The following is a 14,093-nucleotide window of genomic DNA, read 5'->3' as shown; positions in this document are numbered from 1 at the left end:
TAACTCTTTGTGTAACTCTCTGTGATCGCTCACACAGCCAGCTGTTTCAGAGCCGCATAAAAGTCGACCTCACACTAGATGAGGGATGTGATTTTAGCTGCTGAAAATACTGTATAGAAAGACTTTTAAGTGACATCGTCTGAAGACGCGCCACATTCAGCAAAGGTTTCCTGTTTCTTCCTTCATCTTGCTGTAATAGATGAGATTAGATTTCAGTAGTTCACATCAAACTATAATGATGTCCTTAGGGGGAACTGGACAGCAGAAACGAATTGGATACAGATAAAAAATAGAGTAGATAAAGCTGCTGAAGATGGAACAACTGATAACTGCAACAAAAGAACTGAAGATAATAATCCAGCGAACAAAACACTATCAGGTGTTTGCAATGAAAGAACTCCAGGTTTTGACCTTTCTTATTGCAAAAGTAAAAATCCCCAAAGAACCTTACTCACTTACTTCTTTTACCTGGTGTTCATATTACTATACACTACATGTGATACTAGCTACAATTCAAACAATACTAGCTCAACATCCATTTAAATGGGAAAGGCGTTAATATGAGAGATCAACAAAATAAGGCCATAAGGGAAAGTGTTTAATTAGTGAATGTAAAGCACTGTGTGGATGACATAGAGGATGAACAGGAAACACAATTTCAGGAATGCAAAGAACACAAAGGAGGTACAGTGAAAGATCAGACTGTGACCAAAACGTCTGGACCCCAGAGACTGAGGCTGGGGTGGGGGTGGTAGGTTATCAGGTGTTTTATCCATTATGAGAGCTCTAAAACTGGGAAGGTGAAAATTGCAGGAATTATGGTATGACTTGCTAATCAGTTGGTATTCCCATCAGGAGCAACAAACAGTGTGGGAGAGTTTTCAGTGAGGCTCAGTTGATATATGCAATAACAGAGCAACAAAGTTATTTATTATTACTGTATGATTTTTAGTCTCTACCAACAATACTGCTAACCATGAAAGTGGTTCAAGAGAAACAATAAATAAACAACAATTTGATCACTGATTAAGTCAATTTATAAGCAAAAATAGTGAAATAATTAGAAGATTTGCTGCTTTCCTTTGTAATGTATCATTGTAAACTAAATATTTTGGGGATATTTGGACTTCAGATCACAAAACAACAATTTTATGACCTTTCATAGACTTGCCAAATAATGATCAGAAAAAATCTGCAGATTAACCCATAGAGATAATCAATAAGTGCAGCCTATTTAGAATGGATTTCAGTGAATATGTAAAAGTCTACATTTCCTATAGGGGCGAACATATCATTAATGATTCAACATGTACAGTGTTTTCTGCAGTCTGCTCTTTGGTTCAAAGTAAAATGTTTCCTCAACCCCTGGACGAGCGGTTCAGTGCGTCTAAAGATATAAAAAGACACAAATACAGAGCACAGAGGTGCAGGTGAGGAAAGGGATAAGAAAAGATGGTTCAGGAAATGGATTGTTTGAAATATACCTTTTACAGCTACTATCAAATGCATTTCTCCTATTGTGATTGATTATGGAGCAGATTCTCCATATGCGTTTTACATCTGTGTTTATTCTGTAATATCAGATAATGGTGTTAAAGGTGCATCTAACTACTTATCCGTTCCAAAAAAACATTTTGACCACAAAATAAATTACAGATGATGGGTTTTTCCTTCTCCCTTTCATTGCGAAACAAACCGTCATGACTATAATCACCTCTACTACTAAATCCGTTCCCACAACCCCCCACATCACTGACCACTAGCCATTATTCTGCATACCAATAAAGAGTAGGTCACTGTTGGCCACTGTTCATTCAGGACACTGACCCCATCCACCCCCACCAACGGGACAGCGGAGGCTGACCACAGCCCATTGTGGACCCATTGTAGTGGTCTCCAGAGAGGGACCAGATCTGTGCGGCCACCTCTCAGTGATTGATGCTGGCCTGACCTCAGCAGTGGCCTGTCCCAAAGATTCTAGTGGACATGCAGCTGCAATTAGCCTGAATTTGTCAATTTAAGTGTCTTCATCTCCCACAAAAGATATGAACCCTGCAGACCACAGATTCCATGAGGAGTTCCACTTCCTGTCTTTCATTCTTTCTCTCTTATCCGTCTTCCTGTCTCTCATCTGTCTTCCTTCTCTTTCCTCCTGTCTTTTGTCCTTCTTCCATTAGTGTCTTTTGTATTCCTGTTTTTTATCCTCCTGTCTTCGCCCTCTTCTCATCTCTTCTCCTTTCATCTTGTTCTTCTTTTCTGTATTTTGTCTTTCTTTCTTTTTCTCTGGACTGTTTCTTTCTTTTCTCCTACACCATTCTGTCTCCTTTTCTCTTTCTGTTTTTCATAATTCTGTCTTCTCTTTCTGGTTTTCCATCTCTTTTCCTCCTGTTATTCACCCTTCCTCTTTCTTGTCCTTCTGCCTGTGATCCTTATTCATTTTCCTGCACCTGGTCTTTGTCCCTCTTCTCTAATCTTCCACTTGTCTTTTGTCTTCTTCCTGTTTTTCATCCCTCTTTCTTTTTCTTCTTCTTTTCTTCTTCTTCCCTTTGGCCTTCCATCTTCTCCTTCTACCTGTTTTTCATTGCTTTTATCATCTTTCTAAATTGCATTTTTCCCCTCTACCTCTTGCAATCTTTCATCTGTCCTCCTCCTCCTTTTTCTTGTCTTTTGTCTTTTTCCCTTAAGATTCTCTCTATCAACCTGTCCCTTCTCCTCTCTCTCTCTCAGTCTCATCTTCCATCTTCATCTTCTTGTCTTTTATCGTTCTCCTCTTCTCTTCTCCTCTCCTTTTTCATCTTCCTCCAGTCTCTCTACTTCCACAGTTACTCTTTTTCTCTCTCTTCTTCCTGTTTTATCTTTTCTTCCTATCTGTCCTCTTTCTCCTCTGACTCTTCTCTCTCTTTGAAATCACAAATTCCCACTGTCCCTTCATAATTTCCACGTCTCTCTGAATATACTTTCTACCACTTCTACCACAGTGATGTGTTGCATCCTTACCCAAGGGAACTTTCTCCTGGGCTTTTTTGGCAATATGTAACTTCCTTGTAATTTCCCCACCTCTTACGCCCTGCAGCCCCCACCTGAGGAAGTCCTAGAGGAAGAGCCCCTATCACCTCCTATCTGCTTCTGTCTCCTGTCCTGGAGAGAACTGTCACCACCCCTCCACTGAGCCACTAATGCCTCCCCTCTCTGTGTTTAAAGGAGTGATAACACCTCTCCCAGTGCCCGTCGTCAGGGTAGCTCCGCGGGGTGCAGCACGGCTCCCCGAGCTAACTCCATACATGGCTGTAAAGTGATGGAGAAGCCTTGGGACTGTCAACCAGCTTGTAGTTTACTTCTTCCCCATTTCTCTCCTCGTCCTCACTGCCTCACCCTCCATCTCTCTCTCGCACCCTGTCATACGTTCTGGCACCTTCATCAGGGGACACTTCAAAAAATAAACACTGGCTCTTCCTCCTGCCCCCATTCTGTTTCTTGGCAAGGGAAAGAAAAAGTATCTCACTAAAGCCACTGAGGGTATACTGGATACGTTGCGTAAAGGTTTGAATTGGAAAAGGACGTGTTCTATAAAAAGACTACACTAAACTAAACTGAAAAAACAGGTTTTATCAATATGAGGTATTACTTACATAAGACAGTTTGCTGATCCCCATGTTGTTTATATCACGTGTTCTCTTAGCACAAGGATGCACACTGTGTATCACTCTGTATCACTGTGTATCATGTCTACCAACAGCACAGGGTGATAATGTATACTGACAGCTGCTTGCGGTAATGTGCCATAAAAGGTAGCAGTGATGGAGAGAAAAAGCCTGCAAGCCTGATATAAACAATGCAGATTTCAAAACATTGAAAACAAAAGGCTTTTTTCAAATGATTTGTTATGTTGGAAATGCATTCAATATGTTTTCAAAGCCTTCAGTATACACAGAATGTGTTTTGGTCCATAACACTGATGGTAAACAGAACTGTTTAGACTGATTTTAAATATTTTTACCACTGACTGATGTATAGCTCTGTTGGGTTGTTGCTGCTCCTTATGTTCTCCCAATGGATGGAGCTAGAGATCCCTCATGTTGGGCTTGTATAACATCCATATCTATCAAGGATCAAGAAGGACACCAGGTTTGACATGACAGATTGAACTGCCGACACTTGGAGCGTGGACAACGTGCTCTCAGTTGACCTTCTATTGGCTAAAGGTCCGAGGAACGCCACTCAGGCAGCTCTCTAAGGGCCAGACAGGCTCACTGACGTCACAGACCACACATGGCACGACAAGCTGAGACCAAATATTTAAGCAGTATGGAGTGGGAAAGCAGTTAATGATTATTTCTGATTAATCACTGAGTGTTTTGGTTCGAAACGGTCATGAAAAAGTTTGAAATAAATTCTGAAATTGTGAAAAAAGTTGAGCAAATCTAGCTACGCCTTGGATTTCACAGTGGACTTGTACAGTCTCCTCCATCAGCCTCACATCTGTATCTCTTATCAGAGCTCTGTGGTCTGAGTGTCAAAAGCCAAGTCTCTCCACAGGGGCAGAAGATAGTGATTTATTGAGCAGGTCCTGTGGCTTGGGCAACTCCTTCCTCACATCAGCAGCTGGCTTGTTTATTTAAGACTGTCAGTAGGCAGCTTTGTCACCTTGAGCTTCTCTGCTCATCTCCCCTTCAGCTTCGCTCTCTACATCCTCACAATTATCTCCTCCAGGCTCTCTGATGTATTTAAGACACAACTTGTTCAAGTTAACCTTACCTTGAATATGATTTTCATGAATTAAGAATAGCTTCCCATCTGCAGCTAACTTATCAACAAATATAATGCATGAGTCCTGTTAAATCTGACTTTTAGGTCATAATTTGGACTGCACTGTGGTTAGACCAATGTATTGTGGTTTCTGTAGCTCTCTCACCATTTGTTTTCTATGCAAATGCAGTTGTATATTGATTAGATATTTATCTTCCAAGCTGTTGTCCTGGCTGGGGTCTGCAGGGGCAAGAGCAGAGGCCCCACGAGGCAGAGGAGAGTGCCCCCTATCCCTCGGGTCACAGATTGAATCTGTTATCTGAACATGCAACCACGCACATTCACACACAAGCCTGTTGATCACCCCTGTACTCGTTAACATGATCAATGTCTATAAATCATGATTCTCATCTTGTAAATTACACAACATGTGCAAGAAAATTTTTGCAGTTTTTTTAAATGCTCTCACCAGAGCCAGAGCCAGGTCCATGCAGTACACGTCATGAGCGTTGCACATGTGAGGGTAGCTCACATGCAGGGGTGGAAGGGTAAAGAGTAAGCACATCCTTAGATGATACAACTGGGGGGGGGCCTTGACTGTGCTATGGAGATGCAAATGACCCAGGAGACAAATGTACGCTCAAAAAGACAGAGTAAATGCAAATACATATGCAAGTGTGCTTCATGTGCGACCCCACACACAAGGACCGGCATCATCTGACCTTTCATGCCGAGCCACATGGGAGCGGAACACATGGTTTTGCGACACGACCTCAGCATCTTTTGGGGATTCCTTTGCTGAGTTAAAAAAAAAAAACAAAAAAAACAATCAACTCCCCCACAAATTCAATCTCTGAAATTAAGCTCAGAAGACAACAAAAGGATAACTGAGTGGGAGAGGCACAGGAAGAGGGGCACAGGCATCTATGAGGGTCCCAACTCAGTGTGACATCCTTTCTAATGATCAGCATAGCAGATGGCAAGAGATAGACACACATATGTGCCCCGTGCATCTTAGGCTTGTGCCGCTGTCACCCGCTGCACCGGCGCTCTGTTGGTTGGCTTCTGAATTTATCTGCAGGATTACCCCTGTTAGGCCTGCACGACAGGAGAACGCTTTCACCATCCCACCCTATCATATCCTGCTATCTGGCCTCGACTTTAAACACCTCAAGCAACCTCCATTTACAATGGAGAGGTATGACAACTGGCAAAGCTATACATTTCAGGCTTTAGGAAATCATAAATCAGTTTTAGAAAATGGCAAAACTTAAATGCAGGAAATGAACTACAGCTGAAACAATTAGATGGCAATTAGAAAATTAGTTCTTAAAGTCATCTGTTAACAAAAAATGCCAAATGTATATGAGAATTTTCTCTACTTTATCTTTGTATATTGAATATCATTGTGTTCTAGAGTGTTGGTCAGACAAAAATCAGCTTGGGCTTTGGATAATTGCAATGTCAATAGATAAACATGTTTTAAGTCCACAAATTAAAATGTTCTCAGTGTTTACTTGTGTTTTCAGGACACACACACCACCAGCACACATACACAAAGACAGACAGCTAGCACACAGAGCAAGGGACGGATTTGTTTTGGAAACCGGATTCATTCTTTTTCTTTCCCAGGAGAATCCCTGCAGCATATTTGGTGAGAAGGAGGGAGTGAATAGAGATAATTCCTGCTGAAGAAGAGTTGTAGGCAGAATGGGAGGAATGCCTTTGTAAAGGGGAGGGTTAAGAAAGAGCAAGATGCAGTAGAGACAGTGGAAACCAGCAGCCAGACCCTGCACCTGTCCCCTCTCTGCTGGCGTCCCTCTGCCACCAAGGGAACGGCAGACGGGGCCTGGGGAGAACGGGGGTAAACCCTGCCAAGCCCCCCCCCCCTGCCAAAACCCCAACCCCCCTATACCACACACACATGCACACCCTCTCTCTCACACACACACTGAGTGGCAGCTCCATCTGGGTCAACAGTGCACCCTTTGACATTCCAATAGTGAGAGAGATATGGAGGTGTCAGCTCACCTGGTTTCGTCTGTGTGGCATAGCAGAGGACAGTAGGGGAGCAGTGCGGCTGTCCACAATATTTGTTTAGCTGTTCCTGGTATCAGTGATGTCTTAATTTACCCTGCTGTTTGCAGAGCCTGCAAGTCAGGCCACAGCCAACACTGAGGGGGTAAAATATGAAAACATTTTTTGTGTGTGTGTTCCTGTTTTGCCTGGTGTTTTCAATCACAACCAAACACTTTCAAAACACTCAAAAACCATGGATGTATTTGCATTTAGAAGTCACAGCAGTGTGCAGGGCTGCAAGCAACGACTGACCAATAAACATTTTTGATTGACAAATGACTTTAACAACTAATCACGTCAGCTCTTGTCTTAAGTTGTAGAATGGTTGCAGACATAAGAGAGCTTTAAAAATCTTGATATACAGCTGCCATATGATCTCAAGGTTTGACTGTTATGTGATTCATCTTTGTCTGTCCTGACTCACTGGTACACTGTGTTCTCCATTACTGTTGCGTAAGAAAAAAATACCTCTGAAATGGTGAAAAGCCTCTTGTGGGGCATGACATACAACAGCTGACTGTAACAGCCTGCACAAGATTAAAAAAAATAAATGTCTTTCTGTTGTGCCAGTATTCAGTATGAACAATCATTTCAGCCAGGCATCACTGTATGACATCTTTGACATAAGGCAGCACCTAATGTATACATTTTAATCCCCCTGGTATAAACTGTAAACCTTTAAAATGTTCTATATGTTTTACCTTCAGTGTAGGATGAGTAAAAAACATAACTGCATTTTCACACATTCAACCCTTTCACAGTATTTTCCTTCTATTAACTTATATACAGTTAGAGCTAGAGTTCAGATAACTGGATGGTTGTCATGGCACCACGCTATGATCTTCTCCTCCACAGCACAGGTTTTTGTATTTGCCAGTCCCTTCCCCCCAATTTATAGGCACAAGCACTCCCAAGTTCCTCATCTTGTCACAGTGAGCTTATAGTCTGAAAGCTGAGCAGACACAGACAGGCACTGACATTATCCAGAAGCCAGAGTTTATACCCAACACTGTGCCCTTTAGTTACCCCCCACAAAGGTACAATCCAGCTTTAAAGCCAACTGTGCCGCCCCTATTTCCTTTCACATGTATTGATCTATTTATTTATTTACTTCTGACTTGACTCCTCCTCTCGCCTTTTCCGTTCTCTCCCCTCTCATCTGCTCCTGGTCCAAGCACCCAGGGATCTCTCTCTTGGTTTAATAATTCATGAATGTTCGGGCTGCTGCCGTAATCCTGACTGACACTAAAAGTCTGTCTAGATTTAGCGTCATGAAATTTTCATCCGCAAATGTACAGTCGAGCTCTGTCTTTCGCCTGCCTCTCCTCTCTTTTAAGGGGCACTCTTGCTTTTACTGAGAATCTCTCTCCTGGCAAGTTTGCAAGGCCAGCCTCCTTCCTCTCACTCACATGCATGAGCATAAACATATACAGGCATGCACACAGCTACAGGTAACACACACATTTGCAGAGGAATAAACAGAGAGCCGGACAAAGAGAGAGAGAGAGACGGAGAGACAGAGAGAGAGAGACAGACAGTACACACTGACATTTCACTTCGCTCCATCTGGATGGGGCTATTTACTGTGTGTGTGTTACATCTGGACTCATTTGTTCATCTCTATAGCAGCTGAGGAGAGGCCTGGACCCCAAGAGTACAAAGTGACTTACAGAACCTTGAGTGGATATTTAAGTGTGGATGGTCCCGGTGGAAATCAGCATCTTAGCTGAGTGTCAGTGTCACATTTTAGCCAGTGAACAACACTGAAACACGGCCCTATCATGCCCAACTCATGAATTAGCAGTTCTGTCCAGACAGAGCTGTCCCTGCAGTGTCAAACATTTTCTGATATCACAACCTGGGTTTTCTTTGCACTGGTAACACTGATGGTAGTTTTGCCCGGTTGAACTTTCAGAAATTATCTACGCTTTTGTCCAACACAGCCCTGTATTTAATGACCGGGGGGGGGGTGCATTTTAGCAGGAGTATGATGTACTGTTACAACTAATTGCCAGAATGCGGAAAATACAACCTAAGTTGTAATGAATCATAGTTTTCTTTGTTAGGCCATGACGGGATCTAAACACTGGTCCTCTGCACGTATGTGTCTTATGTGTCAAACCCAAACATAGAAAGAAACCTGTTATAAGCATGTTAGTGAGTATTTTCAGTTTGATTATAATATTATTATTGAAATAAACTCACAAAAGTTCAATATTTGTAAGTGCTCACATTAATATTGTATATATATTCATTATTTTTGCATGTTAAAGCAGGATGAAGCTCTGGAATACAACAGACCATTTTGTTGACTGTAATTTTTATCTTTCGCTTCAGTTTTATCCAGCAGCTGCGTAAAGTAACCAACAGTACAATGGCAGAGACTAAAAGATGAAAATAGGACTTAAATTGTGTATTTTTCCCTCAAGTGTTAGCACAAATACACTGAAAAACTGCGCGTCTTTGTGTGCTTGTATCTCCAGTCTTGAGTCTGCATTCATGATGTGTGCTGAGCTCACAAAAGTCTGGGCAAAGCAGTTGTTCCTGTAAGCACTTTAGCTGTGTGCACAAAAACTGAGTCATGCTTTCTGCTTTTGAATGTTTCTCTTAAACAAATAATTGGAGTTACATAACAGTGAAACTTTACTAAAAGCCTGCACAATCAAAGAGGCTGAATAACATTTTTGAGCATTTTAGGACACAATTATAGAAATGTCTGTCAAATACAGTGTAAGAAATATGCCTTGACGTTATTTTATTGTGCTGTTAGGATTTGGCATGTATCCAGTTCTTGTAGAGCTGTGCACACTCCTACACACCCTTACTCTGTGGCAATGACTAAAACAGAGAGACACATTGAAAAAAGAGTCTTCAAGGAGACAGCTTGTTGAAGATTCCTGCCCTTTCCTGGAGGGAGGGAAAATCCTTCACTGTCGCACACACACACACACAGTGCCTCAAACCAGCCATTTGTACGAGGGATGAGATTAAAACTCCACAACATGGTTGTTATAATTTATGACAGGACTCGTACATTGTTCGCCCAGAGCTGTTTTTATATTTCACAGCAGAGACAACTCTTCCCCTTTTTCCATTAAAAATGCACTTGATGGTTTTACTGAGTAATCAGTTGATAAGACGCCTGGAGCTTAGCCCCTCTTGGTATCAGTTAATTCTCTCTTCTGGTAAGAAAGAGCTGGAGCCCGGGGAGGAGTTGATAAACTTTCAATGCTCATCAACAGGCATTCATCGCCCGTTAAGTGCCAACCATTGCCATAGTATTAATAGCCCTCTTATCAGGGAGAGAGAAAAGGCCTTTTAATTGGCTGCCGGGGTAATTTCGCTCTGTAAAACTTGCCAGTATCAAAAAACGGACCAGCAGGAAAGATGGACAGATAACCCTCCGATGACAGTAATGTTTCTAATTACCACCCACCTCTGCCTCCATCACTTCCATTTTCCTCTCCACCTACTGCCTTCCCCCCACTCAGGCATGCTTTGAGAGGGATAAGTCAACCTGAAGAAAGAGGTAACCACAGTGTGGAAAAGCACCACTCACACTAATGGACAGAGTACGGTAGAGCGAGGAGGGAAAAGGGTTTGCAGACTCCCTCCTCCAAACTCTCAACCCCAATTTCCCATTCCTCTTTTTTTGCACTTTCTTTAATGTCCTCTTTTTTTTCCTCTAGGCTTAAGCACTTCTCATACTATCTACTTCACGCTGGAAGAAAAAAAAATCATAAGACACCTCTACCACATCTCCTCACCACTTTCACCCTTGTAAACTCTATGCACTCTCTATCAGCTGTAAAATATGCATGGCAACACATCTTTGCTCATTGGTAGTGTTTTTTTTTCCTCCTTCTTTTTAGACAGAGACACGTTTTATGCAGGTTACAATTCCACCCCCTGACACCTATAAAAACAAAAAAAGATCAGCCACACTTTTCTATCTCCCCTTCACCTTTTTAGCCCTGCTGGAGGACAATCCAATGGAAGCTGTTATATCAGCAGTCTGGCTATTCGCTTTTATTGGCACTCATTAAAAAGGACACGGACTTCAGTGGCACTGAGGTTAGTATCCTCTCCTTGGCGTCCTCTCCAACTTTGCTGCTGAACTATCCCAGTTGTTATATCTTGTATACTATTTTATGCCAGTTTTTATTCTTTGTTTACATGGTTCCATCTAGTATACATTTTATACTATTTCTGTGATCTTAGAACAGCACATTAAAATTTTAGCAGGCTACTAAAAATGTAACTAGACTGCTACATCTTACACCATGTGACCTGCTTCCTCTTCCTCTTTGCCAGTTTAGTAACATCGGTTACCAGCGCACTGCACTAAGAAGGCACTGAAAGATTTGGTGGATAGTGATGATGTGTTGTTAATGGGTTTCAGGACAACTCAGGTGTATGGCACAGAGGAATAAACATACTTTTTGTTAGCAAAACCTTTTTACACTCACAAAATCTTCAACCTCACCAACCTCACATTTCTGAGTGCACCAGTACTGCACCAGTGTCTCTGCTTCCTTTAACCAGGTCTGCTCCATTTGCATATCCTCAGATGCCACACTTACATATGCACAATGACATGATTCAATTCTCTATGATGCAGATACTATCAAAAGCATGATAATCAGATGCAGGATCTCCATCAGATTTTTTTGTCTTTGAACAAATGTGAAGTAGCCATTGCCCTGAAGACAAAATAAAATAAAAATCTGAACCAGGCTTCAAAACTTTAGTGGATAAATTTAGTCTGGTGAACTATCCATGACTCTCATCATTTGCGCAGAATGGTAACTAATGATACAGGGGAAGGAAGAATGGCCTTTTATCTGCATGCTTCATATATAGCCCTACAAGCGTCTGCTCAGAAACACTGCCTCCAGTATCTATGCAATTATAATGGTGGGGGGGAGCAGTGGAAAAATGAAGGAGGGGAAAAAAGAGAAAATAAAATCTACCATGTAATGAAGTGATACACATTTCATATGACTTGTTGATGGCAAGTAACATGTGCATCTCCTAGAGCGAAAAAAAAAGCATTAGTATTCAATACCATGGGAAGAATCAGCAGTCACATGGTGGACAAGACACTTAATACAGGTATGACTTGGTATGGGTGGGAGGCTGCTCAATGACTTGAGCTAATGTGTTCATTTCATTCCTGCGTTCATGGTGTATTGATGGCATACAGCCAAATATGTGCGTGTGTGTGTGTGTGTCTGACTGTGTGTGTTTGCGGAAACAATGACAAACACACATTCACGCACACACACACTCAGGGTCTCTGGCCCCCATTTGTGAAAAATGGTGCTCAGTAGGCAATCTCAGCAGACAGATGTCAGTGCCTTATTAAGGAAGATGCCCACCAGCCTTTAGGGCTGGGGGAAGGCTATGAATAAATTTATTACACTAATGTACTGACCTTAAAACTGTAAGTGACGTTCAAACACTGCAGTGATGCAGGCAATTGATGTAATAGTCATTAGGGAGAGGGGAAAATATATGCAGGAAAAATTCTTCTCTTACTGACCATCTAACTACACATTCATCCACACTGCCACAGCGTTTGCTTCATCCATGTGTCTCCAGAGGAAAACCCCAAATGGGGCCTGTTTCCATGCCAGAACTGGGACAGGCATGGTGGCTGAGGAGTTTCCACCACCTCCATCACCAGCAAACCACCTCAAACAACCCCCCCAGCCACGTAGGAACGCTAGGCAGTAGGCTGGGCCGCTCTCATCGCAGCCTGATTAGGGCTGTGAGTGGGCCGTTGGTCATGGACCAGCAGGGAGGAAGTGGCAGAGCAATGGCTTCCAGACTAAAAAGTGGTAGCAATTGACTGTGCAACACTGGAAGCGCTGCCATTGAAGTCTGAATGTGACATCACCTAAACAAAGATGAAATGTAGTTCTGTTTTCCCTGAGGCAGAGGCAGTGGTTTACGGTGATGCCAGTGCAGCCGCATGTGGAAATGCTGCTGTGCACACGTGCACATGCCCACGCATACACACTCACACGCAGACATGCCCACATTTTTCTTTTTCTTCTTTTCTTTGATGCACAGAGTCACGCAACATGCAACCACAGTCAGCTTTGTCAAGGAAGAGAAATATGTTTCAGAAAAAATTGAATCAGCCACACAAGTTCAGCTCAAAAGATTCTCAGACATCACTGTCTGACTTCCAAAATCTCCTTTCAAATTATTTTTATTTTTTACATCAGATAAACTCATAATTCCTGATGACAGAGCAATAACCATAAGATATAAACACCACTGAAGCTGAAATGATGTGCTGAAATACAGAATCTTTTTAGGTTTTCTACACTCTGATCACTGACAAACTGACACAACAGGTCCCTGTCTTTGTCTCTCTGTCTCACACACTCACACATACAGCATACTTCTCTCCTCCCATGCCAACAGCTGGGCTAGGACCCCTACTGACTATATGTGAGATATTGTCTCATCTGTTAGTGAAAGCTTAAACCATTATGAAGACTCATTTCTCCAGCACCAACACCCAGGCTGTCTCATGCAGGGACCTAATGTTAATAATCGCGCATTAGATGGGATGATGATACTCACTCATACACTTGGGCCAGGCTAGTTTGACAATGGAGGGTTCTTTTTTCCTACTTTTCTTCCTCATCAAATCGGAAATTGAAGCCATCCGTCTATGGAGATGGGGGCTTCCAGCAGGGACAGACCAATTGTCCCTGATGATAACGTGGGTTGCAGGATCCTCCTGCCATGTGCATTATTGATGGCCATCAGTCGGCGTGTGTCTGACCACATTTAAGTGTCTCAGCAGGGGGGTGGTGCAGTAATCAAAATACACATACACACAGCACTGTCTCCTGCTCACTCACACCCTCACGCAGTCCATCATCAAGTGTGCATCAGCACATTGAAACTGGCATTCGCAAGTGATGTGTTCATGCAAACAAATACACACGGGGTATCAGATACGGTCTACATAGTAACGCCTTTACTGACACTAACACTATAATGTAAGCACGTTTGTTTTTTGATGTTAAGCTAATTTTCCTTTCCTTTTCTCATCTACATGTTAGCTCAAGTTGTACCTGTATCAAAATGTTGCCCAAATCTTAAGCAAATCCCTGACATTTCTGCAAAATAAAAACACAAATTGGTGTATATTCCAATCAGCTGCCTTAATGCAAATATGTTCCAGAGAATGTGACAAGATTACATAATTAATATGACTCTGATGCATTGTGACATTTCATTGC

The sequence above is a fragment of the Lates calcarifer genome, linkage group LG23 (assembly GCF_001640805.2).
Source record: "Lates calcarifer isolate ASB-BC8 linkage group LG23, TLL_Latcal_v3, whole genome shotgun sequence".
Classification (NCBI taxonomy): domain Eukaryota; kingdom Metazoa; phylum Chordata; class Actinopteri; family Centropomidae; genus Lates; species Lates calcarifer.
Note: the sequence above shows the minus strand (reverse complement) of the source record.